The following is a 21,963-nucleotide window of genomic DNA, read 5'->3' on the forward strand; positions in this document are numbered from 1 at the left end:
AATTAAACTTAGATAAATCCGCATTGAAGGAGGCAGCACCCAATCCTGAATTTATTTCCCATTTTCTATAACAGCATCACTGCGCTCCTCTCTTTGCAATGACAATGTGCCAAATCTAGGCATTTTGAAAACATTTTCCATATGCTTTAACTGGAGACTGATAGACAAAGAAGAAAAGGAGATGGTCTTTTTTCTCTCGAGGTATATTTCCTTTAACTTTTCCTCCAACCTTTTCTGATCTTCATCATTTTTTAAACAAAAGTTTGAAAATCATTAGGATCTTTTTTTTTTTCCTTTTACGTTTTTTTTATTTTCCTTATCGCGTAATCAATTCCTGAATTGTGGAGTTTCAGTTATGCTTTAATGCAGGACTATAGAACTGTCATTTCTATACCTTGGCGGACAAAATTTCGGGGAGAAATCATTGATTCATTTAGTTTTCGCTTGCTGCTTTTTGTAATTAAAGATGGTTTTAATTATACTCTTTTTTTTGTAAGTCAGATCAGATGTGCTGCTTGCTTGCTGGAAGGTTTTTTTTTTCTTTTAACGGTGCTTTTAATTTATGTGTAGTTTTTACGGATAACACAGAGGTGGTGGCTTTTATTTAGCTGTAAAATCCACACGTTTTCTTTGAAAACTTGGCTCCTTGGGCGAAAATAACTTTTTCTGGTTGCTTTATAATCGCTGTTTGTCGCAGAGGTAGTTTAGCATATTGTCTACACAACAAAGATTCCTGTTTTATTGGCAGTGTGGATTGCTGGATTTAGGTATAAATATTTCATAACTTTCCTCTTTCTGCAGTAAGATCGGTAGTTTTATTGGCTTTTTCTCCTTTTTGTCTGTCTTTCTACCAGAACCGTTTTATTTCTGAAGTCCCTTTTTGTCCTTTTCCAGGATAGAATGTAAAATTTTTCCCTTGGATATATCACTGCTGGAAATATGCTCTTGGGCTTTCTGGAGGGGATGGGGGGGAGCGGTGGTAAGCGGTCGTTTTCCTTTATTTGCATAAGAGCTGGTGAAGTGCCTGTGAAGTTGGTGAATTGCTATTGTTTGGGGCTAGTCCTGACTGTTTTTGTTTATAAACACTGGGGTGGTTGCCGGGAGGGGAGGGAGGTCAGAGCACTGTCAAAGCGCTGACCTCTGAAAGCCCAGAGGGCGCCTGGCTCCTTCACCCTCTCCTTTCTCTCTCTCCCTCTCCCTTTTTCTTTCCCTTCCCATCCAAGGCCAGGAGCTCAGGTTCAGGGCATTTAATCCCCGCGATCTGCCCAAGAAAGGAGCTGAAAAAGGGCTGTTAAGGCTCCGGAGGAAACGCCGGCAGCAGACTTAGACCTGGAAGGCTTTTATTTAATGTCCGGGTGCGCGTTTTTGTACGGCTCCAGCCAAAATAACAACAAGAACAAAAAGCCAATCGGGATCGGCACTATTTAGCTCAAATTCTCAGCGAGATGTCTATACTATTCGGCTGTGATTTTTCTCTAAGGTCACTGCTCGTTAGACGCACTTTCAGTGGGTGAATGCCAAATCTGGGGCAGTGAAGGCAGAATTGAAATGCAATATGTTATTGTTGTTTTATTTCTTTTTCGAACAAAACTTTCCAGGAATCAGATCGGGGATTTCTGTTTTCTTTCCCTCCTCCCTCTTCTCCTCGCGCCCCCCCACCCCACCCTTTCTAGTGTGTAGTGGAATGTTTTGAGGGGGTGGGGTGCAAGTAGGGGGTGGGAAAGAGCGTCGTAAATTAACAAAAGATTTGTATATATGATACCTGCAAAGAAAGAAATTATTAATAATAGCCAAACGCTTTGGGTTCAGAGTCAATTTCATCTCGGGGAAAAAAAAAAAAAAAAGAAAGAAAAAAGTACAAGAGATTGCTATCAGGTTTAAGTATGTTTTGAAAAGAAGTTGCTGAGTTAAACAAAAATGTTAGTTAACACACTGCCTTTGTCAAATAGCCCCCGGGAGGAGAAGAGACAACAAAAAGGAGAGGAGGTGGGGGCTGGGGAACTGAAAGTGTCTGTAGCTCAGATAAAGGGTCTGTAACACTGAAATCTTGTAATACCTCGTTTCAAACTGAGCTCATCTATAGACTTAGGGAACGCAGTAAAAAGACATGGATCCCCTTTCCCTTGGGTTGGGGTCTGGGGAGAGGAGAAGGTGGGGGAAGGGAACGCTTATTAGGGAATTATGTCGGTTTATTAAAGAGGGGAGCGGCTATGTCTGTAATTATGCAGATCCTTGTGCCCCTGTGTGTCCGCAGCGCAGATTTAGGGAGTGAAATGAGCTTAACGGAGAGACGTGGTGTAACAGAGCCCGGTTTGGGCTACGATTTCTTTGTCTATTAAAGAATGGTCAGTCTCGGGCTCTGGCCCCCACCAGCTCCGTCTCGCCCAGGCCAATAAGTTTTCCTTGGGGCTGAGGCTGGAGATGGTAAAGGACGGAAAAGGCTGAGGGTTTTTTGAGTTTTTTCCCCCCATCCCTTTCTTTGAAATGTAACGTCACTGTCAAGAGCTTTTTGTGGTTTCAACAGGAGGCTCGAAAAAAATCCCAAAATATGTAACGGTGCCTGCAGGAGAAGTTCGGAGGAGGTGGGCGGGGGGTCCATCGAGACCAGAGGAGAGGAGCTGAGAGGTTAGGCGAGAGTCTTCGGGGGCGATCAGCTGAGCGAGAGAGGGAGGAGAGAGGGGAGTGGGAGCGGGAGCCGGGCCGGGCCGGGCCGGGCCGCACCGCCGGGAGTCCGCCCGCCGCCCGCCGGGAGCTCCGCTCCGCTCCGCTCCGCTCCGCACCGCACCGCACCGCGGCCGCGCCGGGTCCCCCTCGCCTGCCGCCCCCAGCCCGCGCCGCGCTCCGCTCTTATCACATCCCACAAACCTGCTGCTGCTGCCTCCCGGAATTAACCTTCTTCGATTTTTCCTATCTACGTGGCGATCCCCGGGTTCCTTCTAAACTGTTAACATCCCGTAGTGCCTTTTTTTTCCTACACCCCCCCTTCCCGCCCCCCACTCCTCGATAGCTACTATTTTTAGGGAGAGAGAAAGCGGGAGAGACAGAGAAACAGAGAGGTTTAAAATGTTAGGAAGGACAGTAAACAGTGGCAGAAGAAACCCTGAAAAATGTGGACTCTCCTATCGCAATTCCTGCCTTATTCCCCCCTCCTTTGTTCCTTAGCTGTAACTCAAGAACACCATAAACGTATATCCCCCTCCAAGACGAGAGAAAGGGGGAAAAAATCTACAGCCAAAAAAGAATGACTTGACTGTTCTGACGTTTGGTGTTTTGACATTAATGACATTAATGATATTGATGTTTCACCAGGAAAAAAGCACTAGGAATAAAAGAGGTGGGGGGAAGTGCGGGGGGGACGACGACTTTAAAACTAAATTATCTTCGTTTCCTTATTCTTCCATGACATTAAGTATATGTGTTTCTTCACTTGAATTTGAAATAGATGTATTGTTCTCAGGTGTTTCTTCATCACATTGTATTTAATTGTCTTCAGTCTTAGGAAATGTGTTGCCATCCTTCAGGCATGCACTTGAATGGACAATGCATGCTTCTATCTCAGAGTCCCGTTTCGTCTACCATTTAAACCTAAAAGCCCTCTTTCCATCATACACCCTCAATCTGATAACTGTAAACAGGTTTCAGAGATTTCATTTTCAGCCTTTGTTTGCATTTTTTTTCACCGTGTAAACAACGATGCAGAATATCGCTAGATTCCTTATTACCTTCATTGACAGGGCTCAGTGCCTGTGGAAATCTGCATACATATGCTCACACCTTTTTTCATTGATGAGCTGGTGCAATGCTTAGGTGAGGCTTGGAAAAGAAAAAGTTGCTCTCACGAACCCTCCAATGCCCCTGACTTTTTCCTTAAGTTCCAGTCTTGGAGATTTTCCTAAAGTTTGAAGTAAGGTTTCTCTGGATTGGGGTAGGGGTCCTTGCCTGCTTTATTTGCAGATTCCAATTTTTGTAATAGCTGTACTTTAAGGCTGGCGGGGGATTTTTTTTATCCTTTTTTTCCTCCCCTTTCCAAAGACCTTTTTTTTTTCTTCCTTCGAAACTATCAGGACCTTCACTCTGACCTTAAACATCTGCTTTTAGACACTCGGTTCCCTGACACTGGCCTGTGCTTCCTTAAGGGCAGCCTTAATTCATCATCAGGTGGGGATTTTCCTATTAGTGTTAGTTCCAGTACTTGCAAAACGTTCTCCTGGAACAGAGGGTTTAGGGCCCAGAGAGGTGTATATTTCTGCCATCCTGGTTTTTGCTGGTTTGTTGTTGTTGTGTGCGCGTGCTTTTAATGGAAGGTTGTGATAAAACCTTCCTGCTGGTTTTTAGTGTTTAAGGCCTAAGACAAGGTTTTGATGTGTATCGCAGGAATCACGAACTTCAAAGGCATGTCAGCTCTAAGGTTACGGTTCACCTGCACGGGGTCCTTGGTACTGTAAATATCTCCTGCATGTAACTGTGACTTAGTGACCATTTCTGGTATACCCATTTCTGGAATAGCATTATCAAAAATCTGCACGTGTTCCTGCGGTGTATTCGGATGCTCTTTGAATAGTCATGTTTTTATCTTCAGTAGGGGGTATCTTAAAGTATGTCTATTCCTAGTTTTAGTTAATTATCTTTTAATGAAAGTGTCAGTCATATTCACATCTGCAGTATTAGGTTAAGATAATTAGATTTTCAAATGAGAAGCAATCTTCTTAAATCCCACACAGGAAAATATTTGTAGAAGATTCCGATTTATAATGACATCTGTACATTTTACCCTACTTTTCATCATAATAGTGTGCCCCCCACCCCCCAAGAATGAAATATGTCTGGTAAAATATAGCAGATAAAATATTAATAAAATATCAATACTTGCAGGGAAACTGGAAGATGATGCATGTATATGCATGGAAACTGTATTGTATGCAAAGAGACCCTTTCCCTAGGCTGGTATTTACCTCATTTTGATAAGACTGTTTACAGTTGATGTTGTATGTTCTGTTAGGCTTTGCTTTTTACTTTGTTGATATCTCTAAGCAATTACATGATAGTCAACAAACAAAGTGTGCTATGTTTTGTGTGACTGTGTGTATGTCGAGTGTATGTGCATACGTGTAAATATGATGTAGGATGTGAGTGCGCGCAAGTGTGCATCTGTGTGTGTATGTGTAAATAAGTCCGTCTTTATCTCTGTACCGGTAGTTATTCCCTATCTTAGATATATTACCTTTCCTTTTGCAGATGTGTCATACATTCATTAGCCCATTGAAAAAATGGGATGCAAAAAAAAAAATTTTCATTAAATCCCCACTAAAAGAGAGAAAATGCAAGAGACGAACAGACAGACAGACAGAAATATCTCCCTGATGCAATAATTAATTTGGACCCATTTCTTTTAAGTTTCAGAACAGTTAAAAGAGCAAGTCTGCCACCCTCCCTTTTTTTTTTTTTTTTTTTTTTAATTTTTCCTAGCCATCTACTTTGTGTGCCTGTGCGTGTGTGTCTGTGTTACTAATGAAGTTTGCAGACTTGTGTTTGTATCCATGAGCTCCCTTCTGCTGCCCCTTCTTCTCTGGGCTGCCTCTGTGGCTCCCGCAGCCCCGGCGAGCCCCCGGCAGCCGCGGCAGCTCCGGCTTCTCCGGCTCCGGGGCTGCGCGTCATTTGCAGCCCGGAGAATGTTGATCACCTCACTAATTACACCTCTCCCTCTCCTCTTCCCTCTCCTCTCCCTCTCCCTCGCTCTCCCTCTCCCTCGCTCTCTTTACTCTCTCTCCACTCTCTCTCTCTCTCCCCACTCTCTCTCTCTCTCTCTCTCTCTCTCTCATTCCCAGAGTGCATATCGGGAATAGACACACAAAGACATGCGCACTCAACTTAATCAGCCATTTTTTTAAACAGGGCTAAAACGATAATAATTAGCAGAATAAAGACATATCGGATTTTCATTTCCTTTCCTCCTTTTCCCAACCCCTTCACAACCAAACAGCGAGACCGCGGTCGGCACATGCTTTAACAACTCCCGGACCCCAAAGGACCGCTCCATGCCCCCCACTTCTTGCTAAATCATTTTTATTTTCACCCAATAAAGTTGGAGGATTATTTTTTTTTATTATTTTTTTAATGAACCTTCTCTCGTTTACTTGGATGTGATCAGCTGTTAAGTAAATAAAGCAAAACAAAAAAGAGAGGCGAAGATCCAGTAGGAACTGCGAGGGGAAATGGAAAGTAAGTTTTTTCTTTAACTTTTATTGAGTAGTTTGTGTTAAATTTAGGTCGAGTATCGATTATCTTTCCAGGCTGATCTTGCACAATCTTTGATATTTCGCTCTCGCTCTCTCTCTCTCTCCCCCTCTCTCTGTGCCTCTTTCTCTCTCTCTCACATACACACACACACACTCACATCCCCAGATCCCATGTACCTCTCCCCTCTCTCTCTCCCCCCTTTTTCTGCCTGTTTCCCCACTTTTAGGTACAGTATTTGCTCTCATTTCGGAAGGAGGGGCTGCTTTTTCTCTCTCCCTTCTTTCTTTCTCTCACTGCCTTTCTCTTTTATTCCGGGGGTTACGTTTTGTTTGTGTATTGCTTCTTTTTTTTTTTCTTTTTGTTTTGGTTTGGGGCTGTGGGTTTCTTTTTTTTTCTTTTTTTCTTTTTTTCCTCTTTCGGGCTGTAACTTGCGGATTAAGTGGAGGACCCTGCTCGCTTTACAGAAGAGGTTCGGGGGATGCCCCCCAGTTTTTATTTCGCTCTTCTTTTTCTAGGGAGCTCGGGGAGGGGGGAAATACTGTCAGATTAGGAAAGACGTTACGGCTGTCAGAAGTCATCCCTTGCCAACCCCTTTAGAGCTCGCACTCTCGTTTCGCAGCTCGGTCCCCCCAAAACTTTGAGGTGCCTTTTGAGGGCACATTCCGCTCTCCCACCCTCCTTTCCTCTCCTCCTCATCTCCACCCCCCTCGGCCTCTCAAACTTTCGCTTTCGGGCGAGGGGGGGGATGCCAGCAGGGCAATGGGGACCCTGACTGCGTGCGTGTGTACAGGAGAAGGTGTGGGGTGCTTTTTCCCCTCTACCCCCCTTCTCCCCCTTTTCTTTTGCAGGTAGGTTTCTCAGCGGCAGAGGCAGGGTGGCCGTGCGGGTGTGTGTGTGTGTGTGTGCGCGCAGGGGATCGCGCTGCTGGCTGCCGGCTCTGGCAGCAGGAGGAAGAGGAGCCCGTTAGGAGCGCGCCCTGCGTCTCTGTCAGTTTCGCCGCGCGGCGCGGGGAGGCGGCCCGGCTCGGCTCGGCTCGGCCCGGCCCGGCCCGGCCCGGCCCGGCTCAGCTCAGCTCGGCTCGGCTCGGCACGGAGCGGCCCCGCTGGCGGGGACGTGGGGATGCGCGGCTGCCGCTGCCGGCGGGCGGCTGCCGGCTGGGCGCCGGCGGAGCCCGCGGCATCCCCGCCGTGCTGAGCCGAGCCGAGCCGAGCCGTGCCGCTCCGTAGGAAAGGCTCTCGCGGGCAGGGTCGGGGACTGCTTTCAGCGAAGCCTTTCTGAGATTTTTTGAAAGGGGGTGGTGGTTGTTTTGCGGGACAGGCGTCTTTTTTTTTTTTTTTTTGTTTTTTTAGCGAGGGCTAAGATGTATAAAAAAGAGACAGTCAACAGACCAAAAAAAAAAAAAAAAAGGGGAAAAAAAAAGCTCATAAACGGCGAGCCGCAGTCCGGTTCCTGCTCTAACTGCTCGTGCCAGAATCAAGTGCATCCCTTCTCATCACGGCGGCTAATGGCAGACGCGCCCCTGCTTCCCCGTCTTTCCTGACATGAAATTTCCTACAAAATTGCTAATAAACTTTCCCCTCATCCGATGCCAACTTACGGTGGTTCCCCTCCACTCCTCCCCTGCTGCATCTTCTTCCCCCCCCCCACCCCTACAGCCTCCCCAGCAGCGGCAGAAGAAAACACACGGGTTGGTATTTCTTTTGTTACCTGCGAGCCGGGCGGCCGGGGGTCTCTCATCGGCTGCTTAGGGCACTGGGTCCAACCGAGAGAGGAGCCACATCAGTCGGGTTCAGCCTGTTTCACCTCAGCGCCGTCCCGAGGAGGCTTTAGCCACCATTCAGTAACACACCCTCCTCCTCCTCCTCTTCCTCCTTAGGTACCAAGGCAGAGATCGCAAACATAACACCCCCCTCCCCACCAAAAAAAAAAAAAAAAAAAAAAAAAAAACCCAACCAAAAGACAACTTGCCAGGCTGAAGATGGTGGAGATTTACATTAAGCCAGACACAGGCAGGTTCACTCAGGAAGTCTGACCATCCCGTTTTCTGACAGTTGCATTTCCTCGGCTCCATTCCGTCCTCCTCTTTTTTTTTTCTTTTTTTTTCCTTTTTTTTTTATTTTCTTTTTATTAGCCTTGCTCCGGTTTTATCAAGGATTATGTAGTTGGCAGGAGGAGAGCGAGCGAGTGGAAAGAGAGGGCTCGGGTGCTTTTGGGGTGGCTGCTGTGAGGGTGGTTTTTTTTTTGATGGTGTATTTTTTTTTTTTCAATCGTGTTTCCCCTGGATTTGCAGTGGCTCGATCCTTAAGAGCGGTGGTGGAGTGTTTAAAAAGATCATATGTAGCATTATATTTTTAGTTTGGTGGTGGATGGATGGAAGAGGTAGTGAGAAGCCTTTGCAGCCCTGCCTGTTGTTGGTTAGATTGAGGCAGAGACTTGGCTGCGATTGGGACGCGACTGTGACATGGGCATCGATCGCTTCCATTGAGAGCAATGCAAAAACACAGCCTGGGTATGTAACACTCTCAGTGCCATCAACACTTGTTTTACTTTATATTTACTGGCAAAACTGACAGAACGATCCGGAGTGCTTTTCTTTGAAATGAGGAATACAAACATTTGGATGGGAAGGTGCACAAAGAAGATCGTGGAAATAAACGGGGGGTTGAAGGTTGGGGGGTGTGTGGGGGGGAAGAGCCTTAATCATCATTGCTCCACTTCCTATTCAGCTGCCTGTATTTAAGGAGTTTCTGTCTTTTCTCGACTGGGGGATCCTACTAAACTGGTTGAAATGAAAAAAATCAGACTATCAACCTTGAGGGAATATCTGCTAGTTTTCAGGGTTTGCGGTTTCAGCCGGTAGGAAGGCACACAAAATAAAAGATGGCTAGCCAGCTGTTTTAACCTCTTGCACCTGGCTCCAGCGCTGAGGCTCACCAGGATTATTCAGTTATTCGTGTTATCTGTGCTTGAATATTTATAGTGTACGATCTAGAGATCCACACAGTGCATTGTAGCATCTCTTTATCCTTTAGTCGTGGGCTTTTTGGACTTTGCCAACATAAACATGTATTCAATAGTTTTCATTTTTATGATAATGAACTTAGAGGGTCAATGAAATATAGAGGGAAAAGTCGTAAATCTGCAAAAGTGAAACCTACCCAAGGAACAAAGAAAGGTCAGGTAAACCATCTGTGTAAGTCACAGTAATAGTACCTGCTGTTTGGTTTATGCAGTGATACTGCTTTATTATTCTCTAAAATGGAACTTATCCGCTAGATCAAGTTAAAACTAAAGGAAAGCTGTGGAGATGGCAAATGACATTGCGTGCATCTTTCAGAATAGGGCGACAGATGTGTTCCTTGATTTTTGAATAGTTCAGGTTTATTTGTGGAGAGAGTGCACCATCAAAGAACATATAAAGGGGGCTGAGAAAAATCACTGCTTAATATTGCAGAATTTACTGCTTCCATTCTGACCATGAGCCTAAATTTACACAATGAAATTTGATTATCTCTAATAACAATATTAGATCCTGCACTGGATGGATGAGAATTGAGGTGGTTTTGTTGATTGCAAGGGTTTAATGTTGCATTTCAGAATCTGATGTGGTTTAGCCTCCCTTCCATTAACTGGAAAACCCCTGAGGTTTTACAATTATTTCTTAAAGATAATACATTTAAGATTGCATTGGTAGGCTGAAGAAAAGTCATAAAGGCAAGAAGGGAAGCCCTTAATAACTCTTGAGATTCAGACATGTTCAGCAGTTAGATTGGCTCTGACTTCACCAAGGGTCGACAATGTGTCATTTCCATGAAGCCAAATTGCCCTCTGCCTATATGATATTAATGTGCAAATCAATATTTCAGGGATTAAATTTCCCTTCTTCATTTTTTATGGTTTCTACCTCAATAAGTCTCAAGTCTATTAGAAGAGGCTGGATGATTTAAAATCTTTCACTGCAGAATGGCTTGTCATAGCCTTGTTTCACAGACCGTTTTTTGGATTTTCGTTATAAAAGACTAAAGGCATTCCAAAGAAGTTGATAGTCAATATAGGGATATGCTCACTGTTGTAAAGCCCTTGTTCGATTAAGAGCTAAAAAGGTATTGAAAATATAATATATATGCTTATATAATATATATACATTCTACTGCTTTAAAAATATTGTGTTAATCACCTATTGATTTATTTCAAAATCAATTGAAGCTCCTTTCTTATTAGTGATTTGTTCAGCATTCTTCAGCCTTGTTGTTAATTTTCTTAAGCAGCATGCATGAATTAATCTGCTGGTAGAATGTGTTTTGGTGGTTTTTTTAAGCATATTTAAAACCAGGTATTTTTACCTATTTAAGCTAAGTGTGAACAGTTTAGTATTGTGGGGGAACCAGGACACTTCGAATTCAGCATTGTTTTAATGAAGCTAAGGGGCGTTTTGTAAATATTTTATGATTTCTGCTCATATGCTTATCAGTAATGTTTATTGAGAGTTTCCATTGAATATTCAGGATCAGTTAAAAATTCAAATGGAGCTATCTGATCTGGAAGGAAACAATACATGACAGAAAATTTAAGTCAAAATATGAGGTTGTGACTTTATCACATAATCTTGGGAAGGCCCTACTGTCTATCATTTAGTGTTGTTTTATAGTCTTAGACCATCTGGACTAGGTTCCGCACAGCTGCATGAATTTCATATGTGATAGAACATTTTTTCCATTCAGTGTGAAATGTTCCTTCCTAAAAACGTACACCAGACTCGCTTAATTTAGTCTGCTAAAAGAAATGCACATGAAAAAGGACAAAAGGCTCTTTAATCTCTGCAAGCTGTTTGTTTTTCTTCAAGATTCCTGTCTGTTTGGGTTTGAAAAGTCATGTTTATTGAGCAGATGATTCTGAGGTGTGACATTAAGATAATATATGATTTTTGTGCTAGTTTCTGCTCTCCTAGTTAATTTGTGGATCTACTTTTTATGCCTGTCAAAACACAGTTAATCTATTCTTATTTACAATTAATCTCAATAAAATTAATCTTAACTATGCCTTAGTCAGTAGCTTAAAATATCTAATTATATTCAATTAACTGCTGTCATAGTAATTAACACTGCTTAATTGCCTCTGCATATATTTATGTAAAGCTCATTAGTTACTGCTTGCTCTTTTTTCTTTTTCTCATTCCCATTTTTGTGGCTGTGAGAGCAATGACATAAAACCCCATCTAGTTTTGGACAATTCGGGTCGTGAAGACCTGTGACAATGGCAATACATGTGTTTGTGACCTGTTATGTGGGTAAATATTTGTGTTTTCATATGCAAAAAGGGCACCAGAGCTAGGTCTCTCAAGAACTTCCAATCCAGCTCCCTCCACCCCTCGGCCTTTTCCTACCCCACCACATACAAAAATGTTTTCTAGCCTGTTGATAGAAATATGAGAAGCCAGGTTAAGCTTTGTGTTTATAAATGAAGAGCTTTTCTGCATCTGCCTTGGGGCTGTACCCAGAAGGCAGAGCTTTGCTGCTCCAAATTCATTCAAAGGGTTAAAGACTTGGCCAAGGTTCAAACTGAGAAGCGCCCAGGGAAAGTGCATGTGAATATGTACAAGTTTCATGTAATTAGTGCTTAATTATATTAACATATGCAAATTGTCAACTTAGGAGCTTGTTGAGCTGGCAAAGATCAGCCAGGCACAATTGCTGTATTGTTCTGAAACAATAATGGATTTCAAGTTGGATTGTGAAAACACATAACTAGCTATCTAATTTAACTCATACCATGGTGAAATTTCATTAGTCTCCATGGAGACTGGTTTAATTGTGCTGACTAATGTTCTGGGCTGCAGAGTGTCCTAAAAAGAAAGCGTTGTTTGCCTAATCCACCTTACAATGACACTTGTTTGTACATGTTTCCCTTGTGTGAGAATTTGCATATGCAAATAAATAGTTTCTCTGCCCCATTTGTCATGGCTGTTCATTACCCATGAAGAGGACATTGTTACTAGGCTGTTACTGAGTCTCCCAAGACAGGATAGTGTCAACCAGTCCAGCCACATTCTTTCATAATTTGTTTCTGATTAATAGACCAGAGTGAGGCTCATTCTATTCAGGCCTCTGCAAAGGGAAGGTCAGTTCTGTCACTGAAAAGAGTTTCCGCAGCAACTGAAGTTTTTTTCTCTCCCTCCCCCTCCCCCCTCTTGCTTTCGCTAAAATAATCATATTTAAAATAATGTATTCTTGCTCTAAGGAATACCGCCACTAATAATCTCTAGTTTCCTAAAGCAAAAGATAGGAAAATAAAGGAGATTCTGGTATTGGAATATTAATCCTGTTTTTGACAGAAAGGTAAACTGATATAATTGCTTTTCAGTCGAAGGAATGGGGGTTTATACAAGTGTGAAAGCATCGGAAAAGGATTAGCATTTTTTTGCATAATGAAAAGCTCTGTTGAATAGGGCACTGAATGGTTGACTGAATGACTGAGATGAAAGGAAGATGAAAATGCAGGCTCCTCTTTCTTTATGCCTATGTTCAGCTCTCCCTAAAGTTATGTTTGTCCAAGACTTGAGAAAACAAGCAGAAGCTCAGATTTTAGCAAGTTGCTAAGATGCCCCGAGTTTACATCATCGTGTGAAGTAACACGTACGAGAATAGTGCAGCGAAAGGATGAGAAACACAGGTTTGTATGGAGGGGAGCTCCAGAACATGACAGGCAAACCAAATATTGACTATTGGGTATCAAGGATTCCCAGCACTTTGCTTGGGGGAAAAACAGAGGGAGGACAGGGGCCGGCAGGGAGGGAGGGAAGGAGCTGCTTTAAAAGTTGCCAATGGAAATTATGCATCAACACATAATAATCTAATAAAAGTTTGGTATTCAAGGAGGCAGGGTTTAGTCAATATCTGTTTTAATTATTAAACTGTTTCTCCTTTGGAAAAAGTTATGAATTCTGACTCAGTGCTAAGTGTTTAAGTGGTATAGGAGCCTTGCTGGGGAAAAAATTACTCTCTTCGCTCGCCTTTGAAAACAGAGAAAGCTTACCGAAATAGCAATTGATACATGCACATAAGGAGCAGGGCGTTCAGCGTGGCTGTGTCAGCGCACTCAGGTTGTTCAAAACATTCGGATTCCCGTAGATTCAGGTGGCGAGAAGGGCCCTGGCCTCCTCCTGCAATCAGTGCTAGCCCCCTCCACCTCCAGCCAGCACAGGATCAGGCCCCCAGCCAGGGCTGCAACTGGTTAGCTGTTGACAATGTGATCAGTGCTTCTAATTATGTTCTCTCAACAGTAATTAGGGCAGTTAAAATACCATAAGTGTTGAGCCACTTTTGAAAGTGGGAAGTGGTTCTTTTGTACGTATGTAAATCAAATGCAGTGTGAATAATTATTTGTATGTGTGCATATTAAATAGGCTCTCTTTTTTATCAGGTCAACATAATTACTGATTTAGAGCTACTGTGGAAAACTCTCGGTAGTCAGACTAAATATAACTTGTTTCGGAGATTTTTTCCAGTTTGCAGAACATTTATTTGAAAATGCTTGTTAGTTTAGTATTGAGCTTGATCTGATAATATTTAAACATTGGAGATGCCTCTAAGAAATTGGGGTTTCTTATGGATAAATGAACCAAAACTGTAAATGCAGAAAATTCTTGGGAAGAATAGTCACAAAAATTCTCTTTTTACAAACAAGGATAAAGACCTTCTGGGGGTTTTAGAATGTTTTGCTGCTTACTTTATGAAATTGTGTAAAACCTCTTTGAAAGGAATATGCTTGGGGTATATCTTTCATTCTGGGAAGAGCTTATTAGTGTATTTCCATAAGAAAATTGTGTTAATTAAAAAAATAAATTAATTTATATTTTAAAATATTGTTAACCAAGCACCATGTGTTGTCTCTGGCAAAGTTCCAGCCACTGTAGAACTGGATAACACATGGGTTAATAATAACTTATGTGATGTCTGCATTCTTACTGAATGGGCAAAACCCCAGCACACTGAGATTCTGGGATTCAAGATTTTAAAGAATAAGATGTAACACAAAATATATTTATGTGTACCGATGCACTGGTAAGAGAAACTAAGGCGTGTATGAGTTGCTTTGAACCTAATAGGTATAACAAACCTAGGAGGTTTTGTTTGGTAGTTGTTGCGATTTGTTGTTGGTTTTGAATGGGGTAGTAAACACATTCACTGATAGTGATAGGGATTTTGCAGACCTGTAGATAGGGATTTTGCAGACCTGTAAAGGCAATCTTACTTTGCATAAATAAGATCAGGAAGTTTAGTCTATAATACGTGTCACTCTATTCCTTTTTAACAGTCACTCTATAGCAGTTTTATATCAGTATTTTCATTATTATTGCAAATTCTGCCATGTTCCAAACTAACCAGAAAAGTTTGCTCCAGACTGAAATATGGCAGACTTGTTGAGGTATTATGTTTTTCTGCTTAAACAAAATATTCTGAGGAATGGTTTAACTAAGTTATATGGTCTAAATAAAAATTTGCTGTATCAAGACGCTCTGTTTTATGTTCACCTTACTCAAAATTGGCTTTCAATTAAAAAAAATAAAAAGGAGAGAGATATGTTTAGACTGTAAGTTGCCTGAATTATATTTTATTTGCTTTTTGTATTTTTGAGAAAAAATTTAAAGACATACAGAAATTGGGATCTCTTTACAGACAAATCTGGCAGACTTTCAGTACTCACAGTGATCTGATCGGTTATCCCAGCTCCTAAGAAGGTGTTACAGCCTTTCAGGTCAATAGTTCACTAACTAAAGGCTGTATGTACATGATAGACCACAGTGACTCTGAAAACAAACATTTACCATATAGGCCACAGCAGTGTCTGCAGAACAAGCAATGCACACACTAGATATACATTTAAAACTGTATTTAAATAGACAAACGTTCTGTTTCTGCAACAAAGAAAGCCATACGAAAGGCCTGTCTTGATGTGTGTCTATGACACATAGAACCAAAAGACATAGATTCTTTCCATTGATCCCAAACTAAATTAAGAATTACTGCCCTGAAATTAGAGGAATAATATGGGTGTAAAACTGGCGAGACAGACAGTTTTGATATTAGTGGAGAAAGAATCAGGCCTGTAGTTACCACTTGACAATAATCCCATAAAATCAAATTCAAAAGGTTTCATCTCCTCTTTTTGTACTGCCATTTCCATTTTTAAGTCTGATATGCTTAATGCAGCAGGCACCAGAGGGTGTGTAAGTAAGAGGTTTCCCAGAGAGGCTGAGGGGGGTCAATTCTCTTCCTTTTACCAGGTAACAGCAGAGCTGAGGGTCTGTGAGAGGCTGCTGCTGAACGCTTGCTCCTCCCTGTTTTGACACTGGGGCTGCCTTATAAATTCACCTAATCTGAGATGACAAGGCACCTGTCACTGGTAGTGCTCCAGTGTTTGGGGCATTTATGGAAACCTGGAGTAATCCCAGTTGTTTCCACACTTGTTCCAGAAGATGGTAGTGTAACAGATAAGAATAATCTCTTTTTCATGGCAAAAACATTACTTCTTTCTATCTGTTGGGGACAGTCCTTTGAATTTTGGTATTCAGAGGACCAGAGCTTTCATAAGAAGAGAGAGGAAAAAAATATCCTTGGATTTGCCAGGTGCTACGTGGCATTTTCAAATGCAGGTGGTTTGCCTGTTTGAGAAACCATGGCTGTCCACCTTTAATTAAAGATTCTCCTTGTTTAATACCTAATACTTCCCATGCCTTCCCCACTCCAGAAAATAAGGCTCTGAGTGAAAAATAGCTCCTTAAACAGGAAACTTATTCCTGTGGGTTTCACTCAGGTCCTTTTCTATTTTCATTTTTTAATTGAAATATGGTTATTGATTTTGTTTACAGCACCAAGGGTTTAAATTAAAGCAAATGTAACATTTCGAAAATAAATTATTTAGCTATATGGCATATGTCACCCCTCAATCCCTCAGTTCCTTTGAGTTTTATGAACTGTTCACAAAAAAAAAAAAATTCTTTTTCATTGCAGTGCAGTCACCTCTGGGGTGGGAAGTGCAACCTCATGCACACAAAACCACGAGCCACTCTGCTACAACAAAACAATGTGCTTTGGGACTTTTTCCAGCAGGAGCAACTGATTTCTGTAGGGAAGGAAAATACGATTTCTCACTGAGTCGTCTGCCAGCGCTCTGGGACAGACATTTCATTTCCAGTGAAAAGCATCACTGGAGTTTTAAATCCAAACTGGCTTGGCCCGTGGATTTCTCTCTCTCGACGGGTGGTTTCCCCAGTATTTTGCCAGTTTCCGGTTTTGACTGAGGGCCTGTTCCAAAGTCCAGCGCCGCCTGATCGATTTGCCCAGGTTTGGATGAGGCCCTTGCGATCAGAAGAAGAGCGTCATCTGCTGAGGCACCCGCCGCAATTCCAGCAGCGGCAGGTCAGCGCTGCCAGGCAGCCGCCCTGGGCCCCGAGGGGAGCGCTCGCTGAAATCACAGCTTTTTCCCGAGTGGGTGGAAAGGCAGCAAGAGACAGCAGAGCAAAAAAATGTTAGTATTTAAATATAGCGCAAACTGGAAGCCTGACAATAACTCAGCTACTACAGAGTCAATTCAGCCATCTGGAGATGGTGACATGTCAAAAAGGGGGGGCGGGGGGAAGAAGGGGCGTAGTGAGGGAAGGAGAGTCCTTAAAAATGAAGGATTTCATTCCATGTTGAAATCTATTCTCCATGCAGGATACAGCTTTAACGTTGAACAGCATAGGTCTGTGAGTGGTTTTGTGCATCAAAGACGTACATACTGAAACACCTAGTGTCATGCCACAGCTGGATTCTAATGTTCCTGGACCAGATCTGTCATCCCAGCACAGAGTTTACTGTTGAAATCAGTTTGTTTTTCAATGTTATTATTATTTAAAAACAGATTTTGAGGCTATTTGGATTTTTAAAACACATTCAATGCTAATGATTTATAAGCATTCCTGATTTCAGCTGTGGCTGTACAGAAGGGTTGAATCTGCTCTCAGCATATTTTTTACATGATTTTAATAATTGGAGGCAAATATACTGCATATCTTTAAGGTCCATTTAAAAATCTATGCAATTTAAACAAACGCTGAATTGTGTAATGGTTTGTCTGGGAATTACTTAGGCTGCACAGCATAATAATATTTTATTAGCTGTCATTTGTTTTCAAGGAAGAAAATGGTGATTTTTATGTTGTGTGTTATGTGAAAACTTGGCACTGAAACAGGACAGTCCCCAAATGTGAATTTCTTAAAAAGGTGGGACAGTAGTTGCCCAAAAGGTGAAGACTTGAGAAAAATTGGGGTAGGTCATTTCTTTCCTGAAATGAAGCAGGGTACAGATTAGGAGCCATTAAGGTTTGCCAGGAGTTGCTGGTCATAGAAGCCTGTTTAAGTGCTCACTGTCAACAAGGAAATCATGGGCAGCACTTAAAGTGGCTCACCTCTGATTTATTCATAAACCTCACACGAGCACTTGGCTTTGTTCTTGCTCTGGTAAGGGGGAACTGATGCCAATAAGAACAGGAATAAAGAGCTTCTTGCATGGTCCAAAAGTGAATAGCACTTTATCTCAAAGCATGACCTCCATTCCCAAGATCTGTTGTGTTACAGTTGACTCCGCTAGATGTGTATTCTCAGATGAATTGCTAGAATACGTTACAACAAATATATACTTTGTAAACCCTCTAGATGTAACAAGAACTGTGTAACTGGAACTTAGGTTCTAACTTGACAGAAAGGTTGTGGTATTCATAGGGAGCTGAGCGATTTCCGTTTCAGACAGTGCTTTATGTTGGTGTTTTTAATGTGAGTCAGAAAACAGTGTGATTATGTGGCTGTGATTCAAATGAAAATTTTATATTCTTTAAGGGATTTATTTGGGAAATATATTTTGATAAGACCAGACACACAGAATGTGAAGCGATTCAGAGACTAAAAAGGAAAAAAAAAGTTGACTTTGTTTGTAGACATATTTGATGGCTGCTGCTATATTTTTGTTTCTCTAAAAAAGGCAAAGTAGTGCTCACAGTCCGCAATGGGGGAAGGGACCTTTCGAAGACGGTCAACTGCCATGTTTGCACTGGGGCAGAGGTTGAGTACAGTTACTTAAATCCCCAGAGAAACATTTAGTTAATGCTAGACTCTTTCTGATCCCGTCCGAGTCTGGTTTTCTTTCCTGCTTTTTAATGAAGTTTGTTTGTTGCTATGTTTAGGTTATGTTTTTAAACTGACTTGCATTTTCACAACAGATTTGACCAAAAGAGTCATAATGGAAGACAGTGATGAGAGTTAATGATACGTCTTTGATAAAGCAGTCCTCGTGTGCAATCTGATCACAGCCATCAGCTCATTTGTCATGGCTGAAGTGAAAATGTCAGGACCAATGAGTGTATCAGTGCTGAAGGGGGCGAAAGGGCTTTTGGAGACACTTTTGTGCTGGGAGTGGGCCATAGCTTAGATGCAGCTCTAGGGAAATACTGGGATTAGCCAACTCTGTGCACAAATCCCTAGCATAACAGAATTAGTTGGGAAAATGAGGTTTGTTAGGGAAAAAAAAATCTGTAGAACTGCTCTAGGCTTCAGCCCAGGAACTGTGAAAAGCAGTAAAGCATTTTATTAAAATAATTTTAGCAATGTGAACGTGTGCACATTCCAGTGAAAATCACAATTGGTAGCCAACATACTAACAAAACCCATCTAAATGCATTTTGCATATGTATGTGGGTTTCCTTCTAAGATTAAAAAAAAAGTGCATTAAAAAATACAGTATTTAAAATCTTAAAGGAAGATTTACTGAATTTGACACAGTGGAAGTTAATGCAACATTTCAATATGAACTGATGCTGATGATCTTTTTGCATGGGTTAGTTCAAAGAAAATATGAGGATAGTCTCCCTGCTGTAGATACTTCTTTACTCAGGGGGTAGTTCATAATATAAAAACATACTGGTTGCCAAAGTGGGATTCTGTGGTGGCCAGACTTTTCTCTCTTTGACTAGTCAGTGCAAAATGCTTCTGAAGAATATCACTGTAGGCAGATGTAGGATATAACCTATCGTATATGCCTGCCTTGGCAAGATTGCAAATGCAAATTTTCTAGACCTCTGGAAGACAAGATTTAATATCCCTTACAATTTATGTTTTTGTTTTGTTCACATTCATTACAATAACTCTGGATAATTTTGGCAGCCAGTTTCCATTGTTCTGTTTTTGTTTTTTTTAACCTTGGTAGGTTCATGATTTCAGTGGTATCCTTCAGCAATGAATCCTACTGTCTAACCCCTTTGCTCCTCTCATCATCAGGTTTTAATTTGTCACAGCTTAGCTTTCTTGGAAACCTGCTACTTGTCTTCTGGAAAGCTTTGTCTTGCTTCCTGTTACATACCTAGGAAAAGCAGGGTGCTTTTCCGACTGAGTTGTCCATAAAAATGCTGAAGAGATCTTGATTTCTTTGAGGTGGGGATCCTACTTGCCAGACCTGTTCATCTGAAGTGGAACAGTGTAGGTGTTTAACGCGGTAATCCCGTTACCTGCGCCATGCCGACCCAAAAGTAGTGAGTGGGAGTGAGTTATTCCATCTCCAGTGCATGGAGCAGTTATGGAGAATTGTCCAGACACTAGATGTGTGTAGCTAATTGTTTTTCGGGCTATACCAGTTAATAATGGCTATTTACCTGCTTTGCTGTGTGTCCCATGTGTTGGATACTGCAGAGCTGGGGGTGTTTTAACTTCCCAGGTCCATGCTGAGGGGGTTCAGCAGGCTGTCAGCAGTGCGCTGATAGCAGTTTTTCCTTTGGTGTTGCTATTAAAGGTGCTGCTGCAAGTTTGTCATCTTTCCTTTGGTTTTAATGGGAGGCTGAGAAGAAAGTTGTTGTTTCCTCCATTGTATGACTGATCTGGTAGCTGCCACCATTCCACAAGGCCTTTGAACGGGAGCAGTGCGTGGCAGGGGCAGCACCAGCCCTCGCTGTGCTCTGGATTATTCACACATCTGCCTTGCTACTGCGTGATGCACTGCATTTGTCCATGGTGGAAATCTCTCTCTTCTGTTTTCTTTCCCTAAACTTGGGCACAAGTTTGGGAGCAGGCAGGCCTGGCGCACGTGCTGATGGAGGGGATGGAGAGCAGGAATGTGTGGCAGAGCCTCAGGCTGTGGTTCAGGTACCAGGATTGCCTCTGGGAAGCGCAGGCTGCCTCGCAGCAGGCTTGCAGCTTGCATGTGAAACCAGCTCTTGTGGTCCTGGGCTTGGGGCCCGGGGTCCGTCTGGGCCTTCTCACGCTGTGAATGTGGCCACAGGGACTAGAGATACCAGGTAACCTTCAGTCTGGCATAAAAATATGCAATAAAGCCACCAGTCTTTAAACCCTAAACACTTCCCTGTTTATGCGTGTCAGTGTGAGTGGCAGCAGTAAAGTAATTTATTTAATCTAACTAGTACTTATCTTTGTTAGGAGTCGCCCGCAGATTTCTTCCATTTCATGTACAGTGGATTGTCCTTTTTCAGATAATGTGCTTGTACAGCCTTTTTTTTTTGTTTAATTCTATTGATTTACAATATTGAAGTGATATATCTGATACCTGTTTCCTGCACTTTGACTGTACATAGTCAAAGAAGCTGATGGGATTCTTCTCTCCCTTCCACAAGCCTTTAGCTGTTTTAAATGTATAATTATAATTGCATGTCATTTGATAGCTGCACTAATTGCTGCCAACCATTGTCTGTTTGCACTTAATGCTGAAACCTGATCAACATCCTGCTTTGGTTGATGTTTGGTGGTAAACTTTAATTAACTCTTATTGCATTGAAGAAGAGCTCAGTCTCTGTGCTAACTAATCATTTACCTTCATTATGTCCTGACAGCTCCACTTGTTCCTGGTACTAATAGATACACCAGTCAGTAAATAAACCTGCAAACCTTCATGCCTCGAAGTTGTTCCTCATTGATATTTTGTTGCTTAAAGTATAATGGCGTAAAGATAATTATTTCAGTTAGTTTTGTATCTCTGCTTTTCCAGACAGTGATCTCAAATTGCCTTTTTCATGCCAGACAATATAATTTTAATAGTAACTGTAGATTTAAGATAACATTATTCCTTCAGCATGGTTCCTATATACATGCATCTTTTGAATCAATACAATTAAGCTTGTCTCCTGTTGGAATTCTTGTAATTATTTTTCTTGAAATACTTTTCCTGTAATGATATTGAAGTTAAAGTAATCAGGTTACTGGCAGATCATGTAAAATTCAACTCAAAATTGCTGGCTGCTTGATTTTAATTTGTCTGACATCAAGTTTGTTTGAAAAGGGATAATATGTGGTTAAACCAAGGAGCTTATAATTATGGTTGACATTTGTTTGTTTATAATGAAATCTAATTAAAGTTCATACATTTTAAAACACCAAAGTTAATTACTGAATTGCTCACTTCACTTATGCACAGCAGTCAAATTAACTTGCAGAACAAAAAAATGACAAAAGACTATGCATAATAAAAACAAAATGCCCAGCTGATCTTGGCAATACAAAACAAATTTGCCATGATAATATTCTAGGGAAAAAAAAAGCTTTATTAATAACTAAACTGTTTAAAAAACCTTCTGTATTTTCACTGGCCAGGCTGATTTTAATACAGAATAATGTTTAAATGTTTAACATGATTTGCAATACCACAGCCTTTTTTTTCTTTTGTTTTTACTCCAGATGCATAATTAGGAGAG

General features: G+C 41.7%; 1 protein-coding gene and 1 long non-coding RNA gene across 4 annotated transcripts in view; one reads left to right on the top strand and one right to left on the bottom strand.

Moving 5' to 3' along the window:
- Window positions 1-8,671, bottom strand: part of LOC146442146 (uncharacterized) — a 32,754-nt gene extending 24,083 nt beyond the window's left edge. The window contains exons 1-2 of one of the 3 annotated variants that reach the window (XR_014850167.1): window positions 8,206-8,660; window positions 7,945-8,108 (exon numbers count right to left, since the gene is read on the bottom strand). This is a non-coding gene — a long non-coding RNA (uncharacterized LOC146442146). Of the gene's footprint in view, window positions 1-7,944; window positions 8,109-8,205 lie in introns of all 3 variants that reach the window. The other 2 variants (XR_014850165.1, XR_014850166.1) reach the window with 2 other exon arrangements.
- ZFHX4 (zinc finger homeobox 4) overlaps window positions 5,860-21,963 on the top strand; it is a 149,909-nt gene continuing 133,805 nt past the window's right edge. Inside the window, exon 1 of the mRNA XM_085053073.1 lies at window positions 5,860-6,219. The gene's annotated coding sequence lies outside the window, so the exon portion shown is untranslated. The remainder of the gene's footprint in view (window positions 6,220-21,963) is intronic.

Source organism: Lichenostomus cassidix, chromosome 2 (assembly GCF_008360975.1).
Source record: "Lichenostomus cassidix isolate B80296 chromosome 2, HeHo_3.0, whole genome shotgun sequence".
In the NCBI taxonomy this organism is placed as follows: Eukaryota; Metazoa; Chordata; class Aves; order Passeriformes; family Meliphagidae; genus Lichenostomus; species Lichenostomus cassidix.